The sequence below is a fragment of the Uranotaenia lowii genome, chromosome 3 (assembly GCF_029784155.1).
Source record: "Uranotaenia lowii strain MFRU-FL chromosome 3, ASM2978415v1, whole genome shotgun sequence".
Classification (NCBI taxonomy): Eukaryota; Metazoa; Arthropoda; class Insecta; order Diptera; family Culicidae; genus Uranotaenia; species Uranotaenia lowii.
Window position 1 is genome coordinate 197,936,892 of NC_073693.1, and position 27,298 is coordinate 197,964,189.

Consider the following 27,298-nt stretch of genomic DNA (forward strand, 5'->3'; position numbering starts at 1 on the left):
CTCATAGGTCGGCAACCTGCGGCTCGCGAGCCGCATGCGGCTCTTTTGATGTAAAGCTGCGGCTCTTTAGTTCACTTCGCTTATTTGATATATAATTTTAAATGAAATATTTATAAAATCGTGCTTATGCGATAATTTAGTCTAGTGACCTGGCACCTGAATGTTCTGAAGCAAAATTTTACAATTTTTAGCTTTTTACTGTTTTTGAAGCATCAGCATAGAGATTACAGATTAAGATCTAATTTATCATTAACTGTAAATGCAAATAATAATTGTGACTATAACAAACGGTACATGGGTGTTTGTTGCAGCATCTCGATCGAATTAGCCAACGATGGACAAATGGATACCTGAAGGATTTTTGGGGCTTGAAACCAAATTTGTTCATTGAGCAGCAGTATCAATACAAAAGCTAAGTATTTGTGTTTATTTTATTTTCTTCTGCGTCTAAAGTCTTCGTTCTCTCAAGGAACATTTATAAAAATTCGTGAGTACTTTCTTATAAACTCAGTTCAATTTTCACCGATAAATTGGTCTAGATAGCCAAGCTGTTAAAATAATTTTCAAAAATTCACTTCAATTCAATCAAAAAGTTTGAGATTTGTCAAAAATGACTGTCATGTTTTTTTTTTAAATTTTATTTCATTTTACTGTATTTTGAGAATATAGTTACGGGAAAAATGCTGTTTTAATCATCATGATTTTCTTTAAGGTTCATCAGTACATTTGATTGAAGGAATGATCAAAATTCTAATGAATTGTATGGGTTCAATAGGCGAATCAGTTGAAAAAATGAAAACGAAGCCATTTAGGAAGTAAGATAAGTACCCTTTCATTCAAGAAGTTCTAGTATCCTTTTAAAATGGTACGAGGTAAGATATTGAAAATGTGCAATTTTTTATTATATTTCAATAATGAAAATAGCTTAACTCTATTAATGGGGATGTTGGGGGGGTTGGACAGGGCATCGAACGATCCGAAAACTGATATACAATGGATTGTGGGTTCAAGCCAGCCGGAGTATCTCGGCAAATTTGGAATCATGAGTAGGTTACTTAAGTACCTTTTAAGGATTCTTTATTTGTTTCGAACAGTTTGAAGGGAGTAAGATGAGTCAAACCTGCCCCAAGCCAGTGGTAACGGACCCCTTGGTTGTGTTGCAAATATTGTTGATGAGTTAAGCATGAGCAATATTTGAATGTGCGATCGAGACTTCCCGTACCGCCTCGGGTCGAAAGACCTATCAGCCACTGGTGGGTTCAACTACATACATACATACATAACTGTAAATGCAAATAATAATTGTAGTTTTTAAACAGCAAAACTTATATCAAATAATTCATTTCCCTAACGTGTGTATATTTTTGAATCAATCGAACACAAACACAGGGAAATCAAAGTTTACCATTTACAAAAAAAGTAGTTCTTTAACAGCATCTGTTTTGTTATCAAAAATGTAATCCTCATGAAATTTTATATTTCAAGCACTCGCAACCACTTTTTGTCTTTTATGAAAATTGATCAGTTGAAATTTCCAAAATTGTGTTAGATTTAATAAAACAATTCCTAAAATATTTACAACTTTGACGCGTAACAACATAAAAATATTGGAAAATCCACCTTATTTCTATCACATTTATTTGAATTGAAAAAGAGATAAGATTTGAAGCCGCTGATGTGCCATAGTAAAATCATTTTAGGTGTGTTTATTTTTCAGCTTTTCTCTTGCCTTTTTATTGAAAATATTTAAATTTTGTCTGTATTTGCCTGAACATTAGTCGGTTTTGAGTTTAAAATTTAGAAACCCAACGCAGGATTTGCCCGGTCTGGATATGAACAGACTAGTGTTGGAAAGCCTATTCAATAAATAACGGGTTGTAAAAACACAAAAATCCAAAACTAAGAACTGAGAATCACAAATCAAAGTTTGACAGGTTTTCAAACTCGAATCAGCATTGAGAATGAATTAAAATTTCAATTCAAAAATCTATTTGAAAATTTAATTACAGGATTAACACTTGTTATCAATAACTAAATTGACTATTTCATTTTCAGTTTTGATTAAGAGCTAATCGCCGTTGATAAATTTTCTTTTAAAATTTTTAAAGTAACCTTGAACTAATCTTGCCAGTTAAAATCTCCTGTTTCTTTATAATTTGTCACGAATTTGCTAAGAAGGCTACAAAACAACATTATTACATATTTTTTACTTGTCAAACCAGTCATTTTTCATTCAATTGAACGCACAATACTGAAAAATCACATGTGACAGAAAATGAGATTTTTGAATATTCTATATGCATAAAATTCTGAAAACACGTCATGTCATGAATTTTTAAAATTCTTCCAGCTGTCAGGAGCATAATTTTTGAAGATTAAAATTTTCGACTACATAAATTTTACTTGAATTTTACCTCATACTTCCGGATTTTGGAAAGGATAAGCTAAATCTGAGGAATGTGTTAAAAGAAGAATTCATTTACCATTGCTTTGTTATTTTAAAAGCTCATCTTCGCTGAAAAAACTATAAATATTCTGCTTCTGTAAATATGATCAAAACTTTCACTTTCTTGACTCGATATTTGGTGTTAAAATTGATATTTAATCAAACAATGTTTGAAGAGTTGACGATCCAGAAAAAAATCAATGTACTATGGTTATCAGAAACAAATTTAAAAGAAAAATCCAAGAGTTAGAAAAAAAACTCTAATAAGTTTAAAGTTATTTTCGTAAAACTAATGTTCATTGATCATTCATATATTTATATATTTTTTTAAATAAAATCAAAAACAATAAATCTATAATGTGGCTCTTTCAAATTCTTAAATTTTGAAAAATTGAAGTTTTTGGCTCTTTAGACTCAAAAGGTTGCCGACCACTGGACTAACTAAAAGTCATATCCAAGCATTTTAAATGCAAAAATCGTTATTTGGGAACCATGAATCGAAGGTACATTGGTATGCGTGCGAACAGCATTTGCATTGCAGTCTGCCGAGCAAAAGCCACGTGGTCTCCTACAGAACACAGTGGTTCGAAATATTGAAAAAAACTAAGTTAAATTAAGCATCTCACAAGACTTAAGATGTTTTTCTAATCTAAAAATTGTTAGATCGATGACAATTTATGACCTTAGTATATAAAATACATAATTAATTGAGTTTAGGAATCGTTTTCTATTGCTTGGGAACCATATACCTACTCAGATTTAATTTTTTGGAGTTTTGTTCTAATTTTTTTCATGAAAACAGATGTTGGAAGTTCAGGAAAATATCGTTTGCTTTCCAATTATTCCTTAAAATATTGGATGTGAGCGAATTAAAAAAACTATTTTAGCAAGGTTTACATTCTAACATCTATTTGGCTTGTCAAACCACTGCGCAACACCCCGGGCATTCGAGATGGCTCTTGCAAGAAGCTCATAATCTCAGCTAACAAATTCAAAAGGGCAAAATTTTTAAATTCCATTCAAGGATTTTTTCAATTTCTTACTTTATGAAGCCAAACTCCACAATATGAAGCCAGTTGTTTGGTAGTGAAAATAACTCTATGTGTCGCAATCGCATTGCTGAATTTCTGGACTTTCGACTTTTTGAAATGAAAGCTTATTTTGTGCTTCCCTTTCAACCAAATTTCATCAATGTTTTCAAAAGCCTTTTTGTTGTATGAGTGGCGCCCGGTGTTCCATCGTTGCATAGAACTTTACGCTCAGCTGACGTCATTCTGTCAGTGGCCTTATATTCAGAATAGCCAACGATTCTGTCAACTGTCAATTGAGCATTGTTGGTAAAGATCTATTGCACTTTGCTGGTGGTCAAGAATCGGATCATCGAAACGGCAAACAATTGGTACGGCGGCCAAGTAATTGGAGCACCGCAGTGAGTACTTTGCATGTATTTTGCTCACAATAATGAAAGTTCTATAGAGAAAACATATTTTTGCTGAATTCTAAGCATGTTAGCAAGTAAATTCTTCAAAGGATGTTATATGGTGCACTCAACAGGAAGGTAGGAATGTCGAAAAAAAGGGTAAACCATGCCTTAGGTGCCAAGGTCGGGTACATTTACCCTAATCCTGGTAGAATAGTTGAAAACATTGTTCTGTCAAAAAGAATATTCGTAGAATTAATTTTAAGACAATTAACCGTGAAACTCTAAACTTATGCAATTTTTCTAATAAAATGGGTTTTTTCTTCTCAATTATTGAGTGTCTGCAATGAAAGTGTTTCCGTTTTAAATTTGCTCCTACACCGGTGGGGAGTGGGTGTTTTAGCCGATTCTAAAATTTCAAATTGTGCTTAAACTGGTATACTTAGAGCACCTGCAACGGTTCAGGCGTAAATATTGGTTTTAAGTATACCAGTTTTAGCACAATTTGAAATTTTAGAATCGGCTAAAACACCTACTCCTCACCGGTGTAGGAGCAAATTTAAAACGGAAACACTTTCATTGCAGACACTCAATAACTGAGAAGAAAAAACCCATTTTATTGGAAAAATTGCATAAGTTTTGAGTTTTACGGTTGATTGTCTTTAAATTAATTCTACGAATATTCTTTTTGACAGAACAATGATTTCAACTATTCTACCAGGATTTCATTAATTTAAAAGCAAAAATGACTACACAACGAGGAAAAAAGATCAATTGAAACAATTCTTCAATTAATTGCTTTGAATCAATGGAATAAGGTTTTGTTAAAATGAAATGAAAAAGCAATTTTTTTTTCAAGTTATTGCTGACATTGATAAAGGAAACGAGAAATGTTTATCCCAAAGTCAAAGGAAATTTTTCCTTTGATTTGTCGACATTTTCGTTTGACAAAAATTTGTTTCACTATATGTAGGGGAGAGTGGGGTATCGTGGGCCATGGGGAAACGTGGGCCACTTTTAATATCTCAGATGTGTGTTGAGATAAAAATCTCAAACCAACTGTCATCGTCGTCGCTTTGCGTGAGCATGTATTCCTATATGTTGTTAACTGAAATGCGCATCATATGCTTCTTTTATTTATCAAGCTAAAAAAAGTTAGAAAAATTTACTTACATAATTAAAAAAACACCCGCTAATTTCATTGATGGGGAACCTAAAGTGCACAACAAAAATATGTTCATACGCTTATGATCTTAGTTTTGTCATGATCTTTCACGTGGAAAAGGAATTTTTGATGAAATATCAATAAATCACCTATATTTTTATGTTTTTATACACATTCAGAATTAAAAATACGTTTTACCTATCTGCAAAGTTTTCTTATGCCAAATAAAGAGTTATGAAAAATATTTTGTCCATCCTATATAAGAATTTTTGCCAAAACGTTGGCGAGCTTGGTTTTGGAATTTATGCGATCATACACAGCTCTTTTTCTATTTCATCATCTGAAATTGCTTTTAAATAACGAAATGAATTAGGAAATCACAGTTTTGGGTCAACTTATGAACTTTGCATGTTATTTGGTCAATTGGGATTTGGTGGCCCACGATTCCCCACCATTTTCAAAATCCAAAAAATTTTGCATTTTTTTCAAACAGCCAGAATTTGGGGAAAATAACTTATTAAAAAATTAAAAAAAATACCTTGTGGTACCTTGAAAATGTAGAAAACCATACCATTTTTCATTTTCATTTTATCTTTTATAATAAAGAAGATATGGAACAACGAAAAAAAGTGGCCCATGATTCCCCACTCTCCCATAAATTTATGTATGGATTTAGAAAAATATGCTGATATTGACGAAAACTTCGAGCAATCCATACGAAACTAAAAATGTCTCAATATCTCGAATAAAACAAAAATTATAGAACAAACAATAAACATTTGTTTTACCTCATCGAAAAAGTATTAAAATTTCTTTTCGTTTATTTTTTCAAATTTTAGAACGCTGACTGGATTCACTAATTCGTCGAGCCATCTATTATTTATACTTGACATCTATTATTTATACTTGATATGGTTTTTATTAACATCTATTCTCAATTTATGTTACGTATAGGGTGGTTGAAGCGAAAAAAACATTCAAATAATATCTCAAAAAGAAATTATTATCACACCCAATGTTACCCAAACATGTGTGAAAGAAATCATTGCACAGTGGTGCAGAACATAAATCTAGCTGTACGAAATTAATAGCGCCCAGGGATGAAAAGATAGACATTTCATGTCTTCAGCAACATTGTTCAGTTTTACAAGGAGCATATTCTAGTTTAAAAATTTTTGCCGAGGGGTCCACCGATAGCGAGATAAAAATGCTAACTTTTTTGTTTTTCAAATTAGGGCTTTGATGTCTTCGACAAAGTTGTTTATCTGATCAAAATACATAAGTTTGTTGAATATGTCAAAGTCCTGTCACATCACCCTCAGGAGTTACAGTCAAAGTAAAAAAATCTCTTGAAAAAACAGTTTTTTGAACCTGACACTTTGTAGATTGAATAAAATGGTTCGCTGTCTTTGAAACAAAGTTGTAAAAAGCCACGATCTACATTTGTCTCATACATTATGATGGGTTTAGAAGTTGCTGAAGCTCTATAGAAAGCATTTAGTGTATTTTATTGGCAGTTTTGGAAGGCTCATCCATCGAAAAGTGCACATTTTCGCAACATCCCCTTTTTTGTGATTATTGTTGATGATAAGCGGAACCATTTCCATCTGAAATTAGTGCGGAAATCGGTGGAAATAGTAGAGATTTGAATGATTGAAAATACACATTTTATGTAAAAATTACCTATTTTACTTATTGAAAAAAACGTTAAAAAATTTAATTGATTAATAAAATGTTGCAGTTTTCTTTTATATATTTTGTATTATGTATTATGTATTATGTATTATGTATTATGTGCACTTTTCGATGGATGAGCCTTCCAAAACTGCCAATAAAATACACTAAATGCTTTCTATAGAGCTTCAGCAACTTCTAAACCCATCATAATGTATGAGACAAATGTAGATCGTGGCTTTTTACAACTTTGTTTCAAAGACAGCGAACCATTTTATTCAATCTACAAAGTGTCAGGTTCAAAAAACTGTTTTTTCAAGAGATTTTTTTTACTTTGACTGTAACTCCTGAGGGTGATGTGACAGGACTTTGACATATTCAACAAACTTATGTATTTTGATCAGATAAACAACTTTGTCGAAGACATCAAAGCCCTAATTTGAAAAACAATAAAGTTAGCATTTTTATCTCGCTATCCGTGGACCCCTCGGCAAAAATTTTTAAACTAGAATATGCTCCTTGTAAAACTGAACAATGTTGCTGAAGACATGAAATGTCTATCTCTTCATCCCTGGGCGCTATTAATTTCGTACAGCTAGATTGATGTTCTGCACCACTGTGCATTGTTGGCTAAAATTTTCTCACCGTGAACTAAAGGTCTGTCGTATATTTTGAAATCCTGTTCCAAATTTGCATAAATTTGGAACAAAGGCGTATAACTGTTGGGAATTTTGAAATCGATAACTGTGCTAAAACAGCAATTAACGCCACCGGTGCCAGCCGAAATGTTTTAGCGTGGTCGAAAACCGCACTGCAAAAAATCGACACATTGGGACTATGTGTCTGCCTATATAGATTTTTGCAATATGCTTTACATATACAAATGACGTGTCTCTCATATAACAAATATCACTTATGGAAATTAAGTGTGACACATAAAATGTATACGTTTAACATGAAAATTATGAAATTAAGCATATAAAACTTAAAAAAGCGCCAAATAATTCCCATGAGCTTCAAAAATATAATTTAATAGTGAATATAGGTTCTTTTAGCTCATTTTGTTTTTATTTTTCATAGGATTTTAAGGAATAATTACTAAATAAATAAATAAATATCTTTGATAGCAATTTTATTAGTTTTATTACAACATTTCATATTTAATTTATACTTATTTAAAACAGAATTACCTTTGATTCCGGTTTCGGAAGGTTTGTTCATAGCTACATCCTCATTATAGGACTGCTTTTTGTACGCAAGTATTCTTTATGTTCCTTAGTATCGACTTGGCACTCTAAGCTATTCCGCTTACAGAATCTACAGTAAAAATTCGCATTGAAAGTCATTACTTGCAGCATATTGTGCATCCCTAAATTATCTCCTCGCAAAAGAAATAACACGAAGCGAAGTTTAGTTATTTTTCCATCGTTTTCAAATATTATTACATTTTCTTCAATTTTTTTTAAACAGTGTTATCAAATGCTCGAATAACTTGTTCAAACGTAACTCGTTAATGTCAGTTTTTTTTATTGCAGAAGCAAGAAATATGTTTCGCAATTTCTAACAAATTCTTTTGGAATAGTGGGGAATGAATAGTAGCAGCCTGATATAACATGCTTCTTGTAAAAGCTGAGCGTATCGTTAATTTCGAACTCATCAGAAAAAAATTATATGGGAATTAAATTTTCGTTAGGATATTTTGATTTTACATTCATCCAAACAGATCCACTTATTATATTCTTAATGCTATTGCTGTTTTCTAAGATTCTAGTGTTTTCTATAGTTTTTGTAAGTACTGACAATTAAAAAAATATTTTATTTGGAATTCGATATCTGTGTGTACTAGATAGCTTTGACTTTGATGAGATATGTTTCATCACATGTTATAATCTGATTTTTTTCTCTGACAACCGTTATTAGCATTCTGACCAGATTCATCGATAAGCGCCTAAAAACCGATAATTCGAACTTATCAGATGGAAGGGATTTTGCATCCTATACAAATAACCTTTTAGTTCAAATTCAACTTGTGCTGCGCAGGACACGGATGAAATCAATGCTTGAATTTTCTCTGTAATCAATCTATTCATTCGGCTAACATTTTGTTGGATTTTATGGATGTCTGCCCTTGACAAATTATTTTCTCTATGAAATTCTAACGTAAATGCTACAGCTCCTACTTCTATATTTAAAATCGAAGATGTATACCGTTGAGCTGCCTCCAGCGCATGGTTATCTGGATCCGGTGAATTTTCACAGGTAGGTGCTGAGGTGTCTATTCGCTGATTCCAGTTGATTTGTTCAGGACTGCGTGTATAATTATGGGTTAAAATACTGCTGCTGATGTAGGAAGTATCATGCGCCAAAGCATGCCGTTTGAATGTGTACCAGTTCGATGCTACTTGTTGACAGTTATTGAACGAACATTGGTAACGAAACGTTCTCGGAGTTTTATGCAACTCTTTTAGGTGATTGGAAAAAGTAAGTGATGATGTAAACTCTTGGCGACAATTTTGAATAGTACAAATAAACATTATGACCTATCCAAAATACTTTTCAATGTTTCAATACAGTCGTACTGTTCCGGAACGTGAATCTCATACACATATGACCTTATAAAATTCCACAGTAGCCTGCAAACTGGCGAGCAGTTCAATCCAAAACAGAATTCTATTTTACAGACGTGTCAACAACACCAGCAACCGAATCGAGATGATACACGATATTCCTGAAGTGTAACTCGAATGTACGGGCAAGTGTCCAGGCATTTTCTCCACGGAAAACTAACTTTGGCGTCGCTGGAAATCCTAATTTAAAGTACGTTGTTTCCTTTTCTGATATTTTCTGCTTAATATCGTCGTCCGTTGAAGCAAACAGTATGATATCTTCTTGCGCAAAGAGAACTGTAGGCTTGAAATCTCGGGTTAATTTTGTTGGTTTGAAAACATTGTTCAACAACAGCAAAATTTAGCAAATTTTAACATCTGTAAAAAACGAAATTGACTATTTAATTTAATTTTACAATTTTCAAAGTAAGTTTTTATTTCAAAACATTGGTAGGAGTCAGAGCCCTTTTTAAGGCGGCTTTTCCATCAAATCACTAAATCAAGAAATTTAAAATAAAGCTGAAAGAATTCGTAATCTGAATCTTAAATCTGATTGTGAAAGATAAATCTGAAATCTGAATCTTAATCCTGAATCTGAATTTGAAATCTGAATATAATATCGGAATCTGAATTCGAATTTTAAGTCTGAAATCTGAATTTCAAATTTAAATCTGAATCTTAATTCTGAATTTGAGATCTGATTTTGAAATCGGAAAAGGAATTTGAAATCGGAATCTGAAATCAAAATCTGAATCTGAATTGAATATGAATTGAAAATGAAATTTGAACCTGAATTTTAATTCTGAATCTGAATCTTAATTCTGAATCTGTTTCTGAGATCGGAATCTAAAAGCTGATTCTGAATTCAGAATCTGATTCTGTATCTGAATCTATATTCTGAAATCGGAATCTTAATTTGAATTCTGATTCGAATTCTGAATCTTTAATTTGTATCTGTAACCTGAATACTAAATCTGCATGATTCTGAGATCGGAATCTGAATCTGAAATTTTAACCTGAATCCTAATTCTGATTTTGAAATATGAATCTTAATGCTGAATCTGATTCTGAAATCGGAATCTGAATATGAAATTTAAATCTGAATCTGAATATGAAATTTAAATCTGAATCTGATTCTGGAATCGGAATTTGAAATTGAATACTTAGTCTGAAATCTAAATCTTTAATTTTATCTGAAGCCTGAATGTTACCTTAATCGAAAAGCTTAATCTGATTCTAAAATCGGAATCTGAATTAGAATCATCAGAATTTAGAACCTGAAAGGTCGCTATTCTGCAAAAACTACTTGAGCTTAAGCTCGGATTCAGTATTGTCGGGTTTATAAATATAAATATAAATTGATAGAATTTATTTGCTAATACTTACTCGAATTAGATGTTTCCAAACGTAAATGATGAAAAAGATTATTCGATAACTCGTCGCTTTACTGCCTGTTGACATAATTTGTTAAAGCTGGTATAAGGTTATCCCACCTTTGAAAACCGTATGGATGGTCAACGCTCAATAATCGGAAATCTATATCAACCTAAAATGAAACGAAAAACTCTATTTAATATTTTAGTAATTGTACAGTGAACAATCTAATTTCGCACAAATATAACAAAACAACATAGTTGGGAATAATTTCTTATTTCGTTCCTGTTAATTCTATAAACTTATGTTGTTATGTTACGATTTAGACGAAATTTTACACGTACACTATCTCTTATGTGAATCAGCCTTAAAATAGAGAACTTACCAACTGATGCCCGCATTCGTCGCTGTAATGACGAAATGTCCTTAGCACATCCAAAAAGTTGGTTGATTTGAAAAGCTGAGGTTGTTTTTGTCGCCACTCCGCTATTCGACGGAAAATTTCTTCCACATTCCACAGCAATTTATTTTTCTCACCGGGGGAGGACTCGGCGAAAAGCGAAACAATTTCGTACCGGGAAACTTCGACGAGGCGCTTCACACCAAACTGGTCTCCTGAAATGGAAAAAAATAAAATGCATCAAACAAACTTAATCTCAAATCGATCATTATACACTTACCGAACACTTTCAAAGCTTCCTCCGGTAGCTGCAATTCTTTTAAAACAAGCGACGCGAATTCTGTCGCTCTGCCAGTCGCCATTTTGATTCGAAAATTTTCGATGCACGCTTATTTTTTTCTGTTCATACTTTTTATTTTTTTACCATATACATGCTAAATTTAATAAATATATTTTGCATGTGTTGCAAATGATTATTATTTGAACAATATAAAATTAATGTGTAGAACAATTTTAAAATGGTATGTGTGGAAAAACATACTCTTTAAATGTGTATGTTTTGCAGTGCGTGTTTTGCATACACCGTTGGGACAGCCCTTAAAACCAACATTTACGCCTGAACCGTTGCAGGTGCTCTTATACGCCTTTGTTCCAAATTCATGCAAATTTGGAACAGGATTTCAAAATATACGACAGACCGATTTAGACGTTTGGGGTTCACGGTGAGAAAATTTTAGCCAATGATGATTATTTTCACACATGTTTGGGTAGCATTGGGTGTAATAATTATTAAACAATTATAATTGTTTCTTTTTGCGAAATTATTTGAATATTTTTTTCCGCCAAAAACGGTTAATACGTAACAGTAATTTAGAAAACACGTTAACAAAAAACCGTATCAATTAAAAAAAATTATCTTACACTATTCTTGACTTTTATATTTTAATAAATAGCTTTTGGTCTCAACGAATTAGTGAGCCCAGTCAGCGTTTCTCGAGTTCAAACGTTATATGAATAAGAAAAGGAAAAAAAAACAGAAGCATCCTAATGAAATTAACGCAAAACAACAATAAACTTTAAAAAAATTTAAAAAAATTGAATATCAGTGTAATGACCGATTTTTTTTGTTTCAATTAAGCTTTTTTTCTCGCTGCGTATAGTCATTTTGGCAACCATATATGATAAAGATAAAAATCGGTTACAACAGGGTTTCTGCCAACTGGCAGTTGTTCAATGAGTAATTGTTTTGGTCGAAACTAGTCAGGTCGTTGTCAATGAAGCAAGTTGAAACTAGTCAAAGAAGTCAAAATCGATCCAGCTCGACAGGGGGTTTCGTTACGGCCTGGAAGAATTCGGTCGAATTCAATTGGAAAAAGAAAGGTATTCAATCGTCAATCCCTTTCTACTTGCAAACTTCATTAAAAAGACTTTAAGTTAATAAAATCCTGGTAGAATAATGACGGTTTAAAACTCAAAACTTAGCAATTTTTCAATTAAAATGAGTTTTTTCTTCTCAATTATTGAGTGTCTGCAATAAAAGTGTACCCGTTATAAATTCGCTATCACACCGGTGGGGAGCGCGTGTTTTAGCCGATTCCAAAATTTAAAATTTTGCTAAAACTGTTATACCTAAACCGTTGCACAATGGGGAAAAAAGCGTACAAATCGCGAAGAAATTCAATATCTTTTGTCCTACATGACCCAAATCTATGAAATTATACTTTCCTTTTGTGAAAATTTCCGGAGAATCAATTAGACATAGTTTCAAACGCCGCACAAGCTTGCGAACGGAGATATAGTGCCTTTTTAACCCCTAATTCCCCTATATTTTGTAAACATTCCATAAAAACACTGTTTCGAACCAGAGAATTTTGAACGAAAACAGACCTATCGTGTGTTATTTTTTCTGTAGAATCGAATGAAGGCTGTTTTGGCCACCGCACGCTTCAGAAAATGGAGTTATGGCTGTTTCTATCCTCAATTTCCGTATATTTTTCAATTATTTCTGAAAAAAGCTTGTTCGGACTTGAAAATTTTGAACCAAATGGGTTGTATCTTGTGTGTTATTTTTCCGAGCAATCGAATGAAGGCTGTTTGAGCCCCCGCACACTTCGAAAAATGGAGTTATGGCTGTTTTACCTTCAATTCCCCTCAATTTTTCAAATTGTTAAGAAAATGCTTGTTCAGACTTGAAAATTTTGAACCTTTTGGAACGTATCTTGTGTGATTTTTTTCGAGAAATCTAATGAAGGCTGTTTGAGTCACCGCACGCTTCGGAAAATGGAGTTATGGCTGTTTTACCCTCAATTCCCTGTCATTTTTCAAAAAGTTCAAAAAACCGTGATCGGACTTGAAAATTTTGAACCAAAAGAGACTTATCTTATGCAATTTTTTCCTAGGAATCCAATGAAGGCTGTATGAACCACCGCACGTTTTGAAATAAGTAGTAATGGCTGTTTTAACCCTCAATTCCCCTACATTTTTCTGAAATCAATGAAGAATGTAGCGGAATTGAGGATAAAAGCAGCCATAACTCCATATTTCAAAGTGTGCGGTGGTTCAAACAGCCTTTATTGGATTCCTCGGAAAAAATTGCTTAAAATAAGTCTCTTTTGTTTCAAAATTTTCTAGTCCGATTATGGTTTTTCTGAACTTTTTGAAAAATGACAGGGAATTGAGGGTAAAACAGCCATAACTCCTTTTTTCAATCCGTGCGGTGTGTCAAACAGACTTCGTTCCATTCCTCGGAAAAAATCACACATGATACGTTCCATTTGGTTCAAAATTTTCAAGTCCGAACATGCTTTTTCTTAACAATTTGAAAAATGTAGGGAAATTGAGGGTAAAACAGCCATAACTTCTGTGTCCAATCAGTGCGGTGGCTCAAATAGGCTTCGTTGGATTCCTCGAAAAAAATCACATATGATGCAACGCATTTGGTTCAAAATTTTTAAGTCCGAACATGCCTTTTTCTAAAATCGTTGAAAAATGTAGGGGAAATGAGGGTAAAACAGCCATAACTCCATTTTTCAAAATGTGCGGTGGCTCAAACAGCCTTCATTAGATTCCTCGGAAAAAATCACACAAGATACGTCCCAATAGATTCAAAATTTGCATGTCCGATCATGCGTTTTCTTAACAATTTGAAAAATGTAGGGGAATTGAAGGTAAAACAGCTTGAACTCCATTTTCCGAAGCGTGCGGTGGCTCAAACAGCCTTCATTCGATTCCTCGAAAAAAAACTCCACAAATTACAACCCATTTGGTTGAAAATTATCAAGTCTCAACATGCTTTTTCTGAGCTTTTTGGAAAATGTTGGGCAATTGAGGGTAAAACAGCCATAACTCCTGTTCCCAATCCGTGCGGTGGCTCAAACAGGCTTCATTGGATTCCTCTAAAAAAATCACATAGGATACAACCCATTTGGCTAAAAATTTTCAAGTCCGAACATGCTTTTTTCTGAAATTATTGAAAAATAACCACAGCCATAACTCCATTTACCGAAGCGTGCGGTGGCCAAAACAGCCTTCATTCGATTCTACAGAAAAAATAACACGCGATAGGTCTGTTTTCGTTCAAAATTCTCTGGTTCGAAACAGTGTTCTTATGGAATGTTTACAAAATATAGGAGAATTAGGGGTTAAAAAGGCACTATATCTCCGTTGCAAGCTTGTGCGGCGTTTGAAACTATGTCCAACTGGTTCTCCGGAAATTTTCACAAAAGGAAAGTATAATTTCATAGATTTGGGTCATGTAGGACAAAAGATATTGAATTTCTTCGCGGTTTGTACACTTTTTTCCCCATTGTGCGTTGGAGGTGCTCTTATGGAATGGATTGCCTAACAAATTATCCCGAGCCTTCGCGTGAACGAATGAAGTTATTCCAGCCGACTTGTTATAAACCAAGTTCGATGCGGAAGCCAGTGAAAATAAAGGGCAGCTGTAAATGATATCAACATAGCATTCATTACTTATTGTTGCAAATTGGTATTACCAAACAATGATCGGTGGCATTAAACCTCCATATTACGGGTACTGGGTAAAAGGGCTCGATGGGTAGGAATCAAATTTCAATTTCTGACGCCATCTTGTAATCAAAAATGGCGAATTCCGCTTAACTTCAAAATGCTGTGAATGACTGAAAAACTGTCTTAAGCAGCCACAATACGGGTATAGGAAGAAAGGACTCCAGTAGAAGTCGAATTTCGTCATCTGACGCCATCTTGAAATTCAAGATGGCGTCTCCGCTTAACTTCAAAATGCTGGAAATGACTGAAAATCGTATGAACCACTCACAATATGGGTGTCAGGTGCAAGAGCTCAACGAGTAGAATGTGAATTTCGTCATTCGACGCCATCTTGAAATCCAAGATGCCGTCTTCCACTTAACTACAAAATGCTGTAAATGACTGATAATCGAATGAACCACCCACAATATGGGTATCAGGTGAAAGGACTCAACGAGTAGAATGTGAATTGCTTCATCCAAGGCATCTTGAAATCCAAGATGGCGGCTTCCGCTTAACTTCGAAATGCTGTAAATGACAGAAAATCGTATGAACCACTCACAATATGGGTATCGGGTGAAAAGGCTCAACGAGTAGAATGTGAATTTCGTAATCCGACGCCATATTGTAATCAAAGATGGCGTCTTCCACTTAACTACAAAATGCTGTAAATGACTGATAATTGAATAAACCACCCACAATATAACAGAACGTTAAACAACGAGTCTGTAGTGCTGAATCAGCACAGGTAACATTAAAATTACTTCGAGCATTACCAAGACGTGATTCTCATGTAGGCCATGGCTGACCGCGAACAGTCAGATTGTTTGCCGGTGACGTGTGAAGACGAAAAAGAGGAAGGAGGAGAAGAAACTTTTCTGACAACTTTGGGATTTTTCCTAGAAGCAATAATTTTTGCCCTAATGGGACAAACTATGGAATTGGAGAAATGATTACCTGCACAATTCGCACACTTGAAAAATTCTGTTTGTAGTTTATCACCACCAAAAAGGCATTTAGATTTTTCATGATCGAATGAGCCACAAAGCATGCATCTGGCATTTATTCTACAATTTTTAGTGCCGTTACAAAAGGAGCAAAACCAACACTACTGCTATTATCCGTGTTGGTTTTTTTCCTCATTTGAATAACTTGAGTCGGAGAAAAACCTAACAAAGAATTCAATTCGGTTGTAATTTCATCCGGTGTTTGATCGCCGGTGAGATCACGAAGTACAACTTTGAAAGGGCGATCACTTTTAGTGTCGTAGGTAAAAAAATGATGTTTTTTATGATTCAAATAATTTACATTTTTTGAAAAGCATTAAAAGATTCCACCAATTTACGAGCAGTTCCCCTTCGACCGATCTGAAAAGAAATCTTCACATCCTTGACGGAAGAGACGATTTCTTTTCGAAAGGCATTGAACTCTGAAATCGTGACCGTAATTGGTGGAACCTCTTCATTTTTGGGAGTATAAGAAGAAGAAGGTTTCTTAGTACTCTTATCAGAATTAAATATGAATGTTATGAAGAGCATTGAATGAATTGGAAATTTCAACTTTTTTGTTCGATGGACCTAGGTTAGGTTTGGCAATCTATTTTCTTCCGACTTTGACGCCGGCCGATGACTTCCTTATGCTGAAAAAAAAAAAGAAAAATATGTATAAAAGAAAATTAAAATTATTGTATCACTGAAAAGTGCTAAATAAATAAATAATGTAAAATGTTCCTACAGGTATACAGCAACGATACGTGTTGACGGCTCAACGGTTCAGTTGGAAGTGCTTGTTTTGGGGTAAAATATTCCTATGAGCGACGTCTTAGTTTTTTTTAAAGATTTTTTTTCACAAAGTTTGAGAACAGTCTAAGAGGGGGCCGTTTCGATGTTGCAAATCAAGCCTGGAATTTCCACCCACGACACCGTTCATGACCTGATACAACAAAATATTGGTTTGATGTATCATGTGCAACATCGCAGGTCGTGTTATCAAGGTTCGGGTCTCAAAACCGTTTCAAATCGTTTCTGGAGCTGGAGAATTCCCGTCATCGCGCAGAATCTCTCCCAAGTTCTCTCCAGCAGCCGATCCGATGACCAGCCCTCCACCAGGCTACCTTCCCAAGGCGGACAATTTCCGAACACATTGCTTTGGCTTGAATTAGACGGCCTATTAAACATTTTCGGCTTTTCCTGACGCGCCGCGCCTGCTGCGTCTGGTCCTGCAACTTGAAATCAGATGTTATGTGTCAGTTTTCTCTTTTATCAGTAGGTACCACTTTTCACACACCCACCAAAGCTAAAGCGAAGCCATTGGACGGATTTCGACTTCTGTTGCAGGGAAACTCCCGCTGGGTGGGTGGATTGCTTGCTGAACCTGGCTGATAAAACGCGGGTGGATGGAAAAGTTTCTGGTCGGTCGGGCTCAGTGTTTTGTTCGGATTTCTCAGATCCTGACCGATCAGTAGTCAGTAGCAGCAGTCAGTTGTCGGGTGGTTTTGCGTTTGGCTCTCCAACTCGGTTGTGCGGTCGGTATTTTGGTTGCTACCTTTCAACTTATCACAGAAGAAAAACAAAATATGTGTGTTGTTTTTCCAACCTTGTCTGGTTGCATTTTTGACACGCGTTGATGGGTTCATGGCAGTGAATTTTGTGTGAATGGGGGCAGATAGTACCAACATTTTTCGTAGTCAGTTTTGAAGGGTGGAGAACATTTCGCCAAACGAGTGTGGGTAAACTACTGCCGTTCGTTGTATATCGCAATATTACTTAAATTATGGGGGTGGAATTGAGAAGCCGATTCCAAAAGTGCAGTTTCATCTTGCGAAAACAGTATCTTTGATGGTACCATTTTGTGTAGTTATATAACAGCATCTTCCGATACTCATCCGATGAGTACTGCAAATCCCTTCAAAACGAAGAAGCAGCGTAATGTCTTGTGTATCCATCTGACTGAGGCAGATGAAGATGGATAAAAACTAGCGAAAATAACAACTGAAAACATAACAAAAAACACAAGAGCTTTCATCTCGTGCAAACAAGATGTTACAAGTTGCTTGAGCAGCAAAAGAGCCATGAAACGTGACTTGACGTTTCCATGACTCTCCTGTCCTGTCCTGTCCTGTTGTGTCGGAATTCCACATACCAGCAGTATATGCAGATAGTACACAGCCGAAGGGATGTGTAAAATATGCCCACACCGCATCGAAGAAAGTACAGGAAGGAAGCTGTACAAGAGCGCTTTTTGTTGACGGCCAACGACGCGGGGCTTCGCTAGAGTGATTCACGAGAAATATTGTGTGCATCGCAAGAACGGTTGATGTCTCATTAGAACTCTACGGCAAAACCAGTGTTATTGGAATGAGTTTACTTTATCTTTGTGACTATGTTCTTCGTTGATTATCGATTAACATCAGATCAAAAATTAAGACGTGATGAAGGACCAACATAAATGATTTAATCAGGAATTAAACTTTTTTTTCATTTTTCTGCTTGGTGTATTGTATTTAATAGATTAAACATGATGAAAGTTCTGATAATGATGAAAGCTGTGGAAAGGTATCAGAGTTGTTCTAAATTTTAAAAAAAATTATTGCCCTATAACATACTTACAGAATAGAAGGTTCGCATCGGAGACTTCTTACTCCGCTGAACTGAGAACTGTTCTTTTAAAATCTTCAATGAATATTGAATACACTTTTTTCAAAAATGTGGCTCCAGAAAGTTTCAAGAGTCGTTTCGAGAATCAGTGATGTGTTAGAGATTAGAGTGAGGGAACCAGCTAGCTTGTAGGGAATTCGAATGGTTGCTTTTCTAATTATTTGAGAGTTCATAATTCTTTTTAAATTTTCTCATTAAAAACAACTCGTAGATATTATTAGGAGTTTCCTTAGAAAATGTCTAGGTCAACCAAAGATCGAACCATTTTTCAAAAATGGCTTATGATCCAAACCACTCCCTTACTAAAACAACCCTTACTAAGATACTTGAACATAGATTCGCAGACGTATAGATGGTTTCTATAGCTAGTGATATTGACCTATCATTGTTTCAGAGTTTTTTAAAACAAGTTTTGAAGAAAACTGAAATAACAGATTTATGGTTGATCCTAAAAATTATCTTACTAACAACCCTTTCTTCATCTTTGACTGCTAGGACGTGGCCGGCGTCGTTATTGATCATTTATTAAAGGAAGAGCATTAATTTTTGTGCATTGAGAATGAGTTGCTAATCCCAAGCTTTTGGCACTTGCACAAAATTGATGGCCTCGATCAATCACGGAGTAGCAACCATTGACGATGTGGAACTCTTTTTACTTAGCCACGTCAGCAATCATGAAATTCGTAGTGCATTGAATGATTTGATACAAAATAAAATTATATTTTAATATTTTTATTAAAACCTTGAGAAAATGGTGGTATTTTTGAAGACTAATTGAAGCATTTAGGGCTTAATGATTTGAGGTGGATATGAGTAGTCAAACAAGATTAGCTAAGCTAAGTGGCTCCAGAGAGTTTCATTATTTATATTTTCACTATACTCACTCTATGGAGCCACTATTTTAATAAAGTGCATTCAATATTTATTGAAAGTCATCAGATATTTGTAATGTGGTTTTCAAAAGGTGGTTAAGAAAAAAAAAATAATTAGGGCATATTTGAAAAACAATTCAAATCAAAGAAATTTGAAAGCATATAAATCTGTAGGTAAAGGCCCCATTCCACGGTGACATCACTAAATTTTCTAAGCATTTTTTCAGTATTTATCAAGAAATCAATATAAGTCCAAGCAAGCCAAGATATTGTTAATTATCGCGTTTTGCTCGGGTTTATTCACATCAATTGTCAAAAATATGAAAAACTCCCTTTCCTCTTTAAAAGGTTTAATTTTTCTGCCCAAAAACGATTTTAATATTGATGCAAGAATGAACTTAATTTTTTTTTATCTTTAGATACGATTTGAGCTGCTAATGTGATTCGAAGAGAACATTATTTTCAAGTATTTTTTTGTAATTTTTTCAATTTTTCATAAAATCTGTCAGAATTGCCCGACCGGCTGGGGTGAAAAGTATGGTATGCTCAAGGTTAAGGATAAGAGATGTACCAAATAGCGGTATCCGGCCAAACGAATATTCGGCTGAATACTTGGTTGGATATTCTGTCGAGTTTTTAATAAAAATACAAAAGCGATTATTTCAATTTCTTAACTTTCCTGATACTTTGGAGTCGATTATTTCAACCAGATGATGACTACAAGATCTTTTTCTAGTAGATGTCTCTCTGATTTCAGAACGTTTCCAATAACTGAAGGGTTCGCTTCTAAAATCCTTCATCATCGAAAGTACCTGTAAAATCTGGGACAAAACACGTCGAAACAGGTGCCAAGCACTTTGAAATTTCTTTTTGAAAATCGAATTTGAGCAAGATATCTTAAAAATAGTTGTTAAAAAGAACGAGATTCTTAAACCTAATATGAATAGTCTATAAAGTTCTGAATGTGATTTCATAAACCCATTTCCACGTCCGTGAAATACATTACGTCACAGAGTTTTGAATGTTAATTACTTTAAAAAAAATTCTTAACGCTGGTTACTTCCTCAAAAGCATCTGAGTAAGCAAATAACACAGCAAAGAAAACATTTTTATGAAATAAATTGACACCTTTATGTTCTATAGGTGGCTCCAGAGAGCAAGATCTCACTATGTTTGATAATTATGACCATTGGTGATGTGATTTTAAAATACATTGACTATGCCAGCCGTTTTCTGATTCGGGTTTTTTATATGGTAAAGGAGTGATTCGCATTGCATAGCAGTCGTTTATTAAATATGTGTTCAGCAGGTGATTTTGCTTCTAACTATTGAAATTAATTTTAAAACCTTTATTGTGTATCTCTTTCATGAGTTTTAAATTTTTTTCTGTTATTAAAAAAATCAATTTACTTAGTTTTAAATAACAGAAATGTGCATAGGTATTATTATTATTTTTATTTGAACACAAGCTAGCACAGTGGGCTTTGCTACACCTTTCAAAAATAAATTAAATTTGTAAACTCTAAAAAAATTAATTTTTGAAGTAATGAGGGGTTACTAAAACTTGATTTCGAAATTTTAAATTTTTACTCTGTTTATATAGCATGAGAGTTCATTATTATGCCAAAATGTATGTTTTACTGTTATAGATTCTCAACCTTCTCACTTTTGCAAAGTGGGATGAGCTAACGAACTACCATTAATACATTGTTAGTATCTAAATAACATCACATGCCACATTTGGCTCCATTTTATTGGTGTTTTTTAAACACCAAAGCCTGCGAAAATAATTGTCCAAAAATTTAATAAGTTCTACACACTTAAGCGTAGTTGTAGTCAAAGTCAGTTTTCACATGGACTAAATAAAGCACGAACTCTTAATAACCTTAACAGATCGCTATTTCTATGTGTAGAAAACTATCCCTTCTTCTTGTAAGGATTCAATTTCCTGCAGAAGTCGTCGAAACTAACGGTTTCATTATTTGCTCACCCTTTTAGGGCAAGGTTGAATCCCATAAGATGATGAAAAAGCAAGTTTCCGTAAATATTCGTAAACTTCAAGGTAAAAACCGTCAGGAAAGTATTTTTCAAATTAAAATTGTTTGAAAATACGTTTAAAATGAGTCAGGAGCACAAATTATAACAAAAAGCAATAAACCGTGGTGGTTCAGCAAGTCAGAGTCGAATTTTTCGATAAATGGCTAATAATGTATGTTCCTACCTGTTAGACTTTTCTAAAAAACTCTTTAAAAATTGAATTTAATTTTTTGGACAATTTGCGAGCATAAAGAAACTGAAATTAAAGTAATAGAATGGATTTGGCAAACAAAGACCATTGGTTCGACAGATTTGGTTTCTTTGCATTCTAGGGGAGGAAAATTGAATTTCGCTGTATCGTTTTTGTATCGTTTTTTTACTGTTCGGCAAAAAGTCAGCGATTTTCGAAAAGATGTGTAATCCTTTAAATTAAAACTTTCGATGATAAATTTCGGATAGCGAGTTTTGTTACTCAGTTGTTCAGTCGCTAAATTTAAGTCTTGTGAGTCAATTGCAGCAAGCATTGAAACAAAATTGAACATCGAAATCGAATACATCAGCCAGATTATCCAATATCAGTCTTTCAACTCTGTCGTAAACATGAATATTGAACTATGTATATAAAAATGTTGTTCTGTCCATAGGAACTACCAAAAATTCCATTCTATTATTTTGTCGTTTTTCAGAACAAATATTATTCAAACAATTATTACTAATCAGCTTCGAAAAAATCAATGAAATTTAATCGAATAAACTTGCAGGAATGTGCCAGAACATAATTAAACCTGTTTAAATAATGATTAGGTACAAAACAGGTACTTTTCAGCATTAAAATATTTTTTATTGAGAATCACTTTATAAGAAAATAAAATAAGAACCTTTCGCACTGGTTGATAAATTGATGAGAGAAATTTGATGTTTGAAAATTTTTTTTCTTTTTTGATGTCCATTTTAGACGCTTCAAACAGCTCAAATTCACTCATAAAAAAAAACGAACACAAACACATACAGGATCTCAATCAAACTAATGTTTCCTCGAAGAGATTCCTTCTTCTTAACTCTAAGCGTTCATCTTTCGAGTAGGGTAGGTGAATAGGAAACCGTTTTGCAAGAATTGGAATTAGACCGGTTCATTTTTACTATTTTTTGCTGATCACAGTCGGACTCATAGAGAATGAACATAATTGATTTCTAAGTAATCACAACACAATAAAGTAATTTTGTTTATTTTGAAGCTAGAAACTTGATGCGCTGGGAGATAAGTGAAAAAAGTCTATTTATGTTATAAATTACTTAATTGTATTCAGCAGTGCTTATAATGCATGGTTTTGAATGAACCAAGAATTGATGGCTTTTTTAGCTAAGTGGTTGGTGTTTTATAAATTATTTACTAACAGTTCCGTGCAATATTTAATAGACGTTTGAGTGCACGCCAGAATATCTCCAACTTTACACATTTCGAACGTTTAACTTCAATGACATTGTTTCTTCAAAATTTTATTTTTTGAGATTTGATTATTTTTGGTTTTATTCTCTGATGACACTAAATCTTTCTCAAGTATTTGAAACATGAGATACATCAACTATATGAAAATTAGACTTTTTGAACTTCTTTCATTCAAATTGCAATATTTCACATACGACCAAACGCTTTGCTCTACAGAATGGTCACTGAGAGATCCTTGAAAACTAAAACTTCTCCAGTTTTCAGAAATTCTCTAAATGGGAATCAATAACTACTCGAGGAAAAAAAATTCAATTCCTGGACCGAAAACCTCGATTTCTATTGAATTTTTGCGATGCATGAAAAAACGATGCCAAAAACTTCCGTTGAAGGTCAAAAAGACAAGAAAGTTTAGATGAATGAATAATTTATACTTTGAAATAAGAGTTCACGAGTCTCTGGTTTGGATCTCAATACAAGTTTGGATTAAAAAAATCGGTAGATATGATTTTGTTGTACATAAAGTCGTCAAAATTCAACAAAATTGAACCCCTTTTATATGACGATTCCTACCATATAAGTAATAAAACTTGACTGATGTTTGCTTCATTTTTTATAAATTCTCAGTGAATTTTCAACAAAAGATGTTTTTTTTTGAATTTTTGTCATATTACAATTTGAATGAAAAAGAAGAAAAGTTTAATTTTAGTTGAATCACAAACATTTTTGCAAAAACTTTTATCGCTCGTAAAAAAAAAACTCGAATAGATGAGCTGAACCATTCTAATGCGCATTACAGGCATCAACATGGTGTTGCTTTGTTTCGATATCCTTCGCCAGGGTTCCCACATGTATAAGAATACAAATGTTGACAAAACGCAAATGTGATTCTGCCTCTCCTCAAATGTCTTACTATTCAGTCTCATTACGTAGAAAAACATACAGTTCTATTAAAAATGTTGATGTTCTTTAAATATGGGTAGTTTCTATGTAAATTTGTGCATTGAAATTTGTGTAAAGTATCTGTATGAATGTTATGAAATCTTATTTTACAGACAAATCCTGGATCATGGCAGCCCTGTCCGTTGGAGAGTGTGTTGGTAGAAAATACATTTGCAGGGTGGATTCAATTTGCAAGGTCTAATATTTTGGTGCCTGCAATTGCCTTAGCCAAGCAATGGTACCTAGCTACAATAACGCTACCTTGAGATTTCTTGGCAAGACCATTTTATTGCGACTTAGTTTTTATTCGAACTTTGCAGTTATCCTGCGCGGTGGATCCGAGCGAAGTAAATAATAGCATTTGCATGAACCGCAACCGCAAAATTTAAAATCTATCCCTCATGAGGGAGGAATAGTTTGATACAATTTCGGTAGAATTGAATAGAAGGTAAAATATTTTGCCGCCTGCAGATGCATTACCCAAGCAATGGTAGACCTATTTACAATAAAGCTATCCTAGTTACTTGGCTTATTGCGACTGGTTGCTTGAAAGAACTTCTGCTGTTATACTGCGCGGTTGATCCGTTCGATGTAAGCTAATGCAAATTGCATGTACCGCAACCGCAAAATTTTAAATGTGTTTCTAAAGAGGGTGGAATAAATTGAGACATTTCGGTCTCCTTGTACGACGGAATTAGGAACCTGGTACGACAATGAAGGAACTTGAATGAGGATAATAAATCATAAATTGACTCAAAAGTACGTAATGGATTGATCTATTTCCTACATAGTTTCATAAAACAGAATTGGAGATATAGTTTAACTACTAAACATCAGTTTTAAACCACCATGGAAGGCAATTCTATTGAAATAATGAAAAAAGCTTCCTTAAGCCGTTGTCTTAGGGGTCTTTACCCTATATGATGGCTAGCATCTTACAAATGCTAAAGCCACCAATCCACAGAAAATGTACAATGTATGTCGTGACCGAGATTCGATCTCATACTCGCTGGCTTAGGAGACTTGAAGGCTATCCTTTACACCACGGGCTGCGGCATTGATATGCTAATAGAAATCTAGAAACAAGTTATCTGAAACCACCAACGTAAATTTGAGCTCTTAGGCCAGCACAAATGAGCATGAGTATACATAGACGACTTCTGACGAACAACTTTAAAATAGAGAACATTCAAAACACTTCAAAGCTCACAAAGTGCAGTATAGTGGTGTGAGGTGCTTTGCTGGTTCCAGACATCAATTATTTTTATTAAAAATTATGGACTATGACATAGGGGCGGTCCTAGAGTTGGCTCTTGGGGGAGGGGGGAGAGGGGGTGTTGGTGATTTTCCAAATTAAAAAAAAATCAGTCAATAAAAAGGATCGCAAATATCTGGCGAAAAAACGTTTATTTTGAGAAACAGAATGGAGGATGGATGAGGAGGGAGGAGGGGTGTGTGGGGGGGGGGAGGGGGATGGGGTTGCAGTTACTAAAAGACTTGTATTTTATAGGTTTGTATACTTGTAGGTTTGTAATTCGAAAAAATTGAAATTAGAGAAAAGTAATGAAAACTTTAAACAAATTTCCTCAAAATGCTTATTTCGATATCCTTTTATAATACAATCGGCGAATCTTTGATGTTCACTGCAAAAAGTGTTGATAAGAAGATAATTTTCGTAATTTTACATTTGGCAGTTTAAAAATTACAAATATAAATATTCTTGAAAGAACTTTCAGATAAAAATTTCATTTCACAAATGAAAATTAAACACAAATTTTCGTAAAAGAAAATGTAAAAAAAAAATGTTCCAGCTATCCTCAATATTTTTACTGGGAATCTTCATATCAGGGTAAGACACTCACCAAAATATTAATGATTCTTTTTTTGCAACGATTCCAACACAATTATGTGAGAAGTTTTTGTTAATATAATTGCTATGAACTAAAAACTGAATATTTAATTATTTTTCTGAAGTATTTTGCAGAATCATTGTTCGAAAGTTTAATTATTATTAATTTTTGTTCAAATTCTTAAATTTTTAAATATAAATTTAATTCACTCATTTTAGTGGTTTTGTGCCAACGTAAGAACTTATACTACACATATAATATACGGCGTATTACAGGACACGACACTTGACGTTCTTACTAACATGTTAGTAAGAACGTCAAGTGTTGTGTCCTGTAATACGCCGTACATTATATGTATAAATTTAATTCTTAAATAACATAATCAAAATCATATTCTAAGGTATAAAGCTTTTGGAACTTAATTTTAATTAGTATTTTCTTGAATTTCAAGCTCTCACACTACATTTTTATTTTGTTTGAACTGAATCCTAAGAAAAAGTTACTAATTTGCAACGAATTATTTATGAAAAAAGTAAAATGTCGTATGATTTCTTCATGCTCTCAATATTTTCAGTCTTTTTTATAATGTTTGAATTAAATAAAAACGTATCGAATAAAGAGTTTATTTCAAACTTTCAGATTCAGAGTGAATTTTCAACCTAGATTAGCGATACGTTGTTGGATGACAGAGATATGCAAATAATCAAACTGCATGTTTCGCATGAACCCAAACTTTTTACCTATACACCTTACCATCAGTAACTATTTTATCAGTATAAAGCACTATGCAAATTTTTAGCACAAAATTCATTTGTTTTGACATTTCTGGAAAAGATTTAAATGCAACTCGAATTTCTAAATTCGGTCCACCCAACCCTGAACTGATCGGGTTGAAATATAAATTGCGATTTTTGTTTGGAAATTTTCCAACTTTAAGTCAACTTTAAGTCACATTAAGTTAACATATACATTTTGTCAGAAACATGCAAAAAAGGTTTTGATCATCGACTTTAGAATGAGATCAAAAGAAATGCAATGTGTCATAAGATGACTGAGATATGACCAAACCAATTTTCTTGTTTTTGAGGGGGTGATCCCAAACTCATGACCGGTAGCGTATATGGTCAGCAAATTCTAATTCAACGCTGTAAGTACCTCAACCAAAGTTTTTAGGTGAAATTCATTCCAGGGAATTGCACGTTACAGCTGTTTTAGTTTGGCGGACCGACTTTTTGTCAATTTTAAGCTTTTAAGTGATAATTAAATTCTTTTATTGAACAAACACCCCCACGGAGTGGAAAAATTTGAAAATTCGACAGTACACCACCAAAGAAAAGTTATTAGTTTTTATGTAGAATCCAGCGTTCGCGAGTTTTTCGTAACGGTTTTTTGCCGCTCACCCCG

At 33.8% G+C, this 27,298-nt stretch overlaps 1 protein-coding gene across 6 annotated transcripts in view; it reads left to right on the forward strand.

Annotated features, from left to right (window-relative positions):
• The window catches only part of LOC129755218 (Kv channel-interacting protein 4), a 181,809-nt gene that overhangs the window by 40,878 nt on the left and 113,633 nt on the right, over nucleotides 1-27,298 (forward strand). The window contains exon 1 of one of the 6 annotated variants that reach the window (XM_055751603.1): nucleotides 17,513-17,617. The exons of 2 other annotated variants lie outside the window; for them this stretch is intronic. The gene's annotated coding sequence lies outside the window, so the exon portion shown is untranslated. Of the gene's footprint in view, nucleotides 1-17,512; nucleotides 17,618-17,706; nucleotides 17,818-27,298 lie in introns of those variants that run through there. 3 more of the 6 variants (XM_055751604.1, XM_055751605.1, XM_055751606.1) reach the window with 3 other exon arrangements.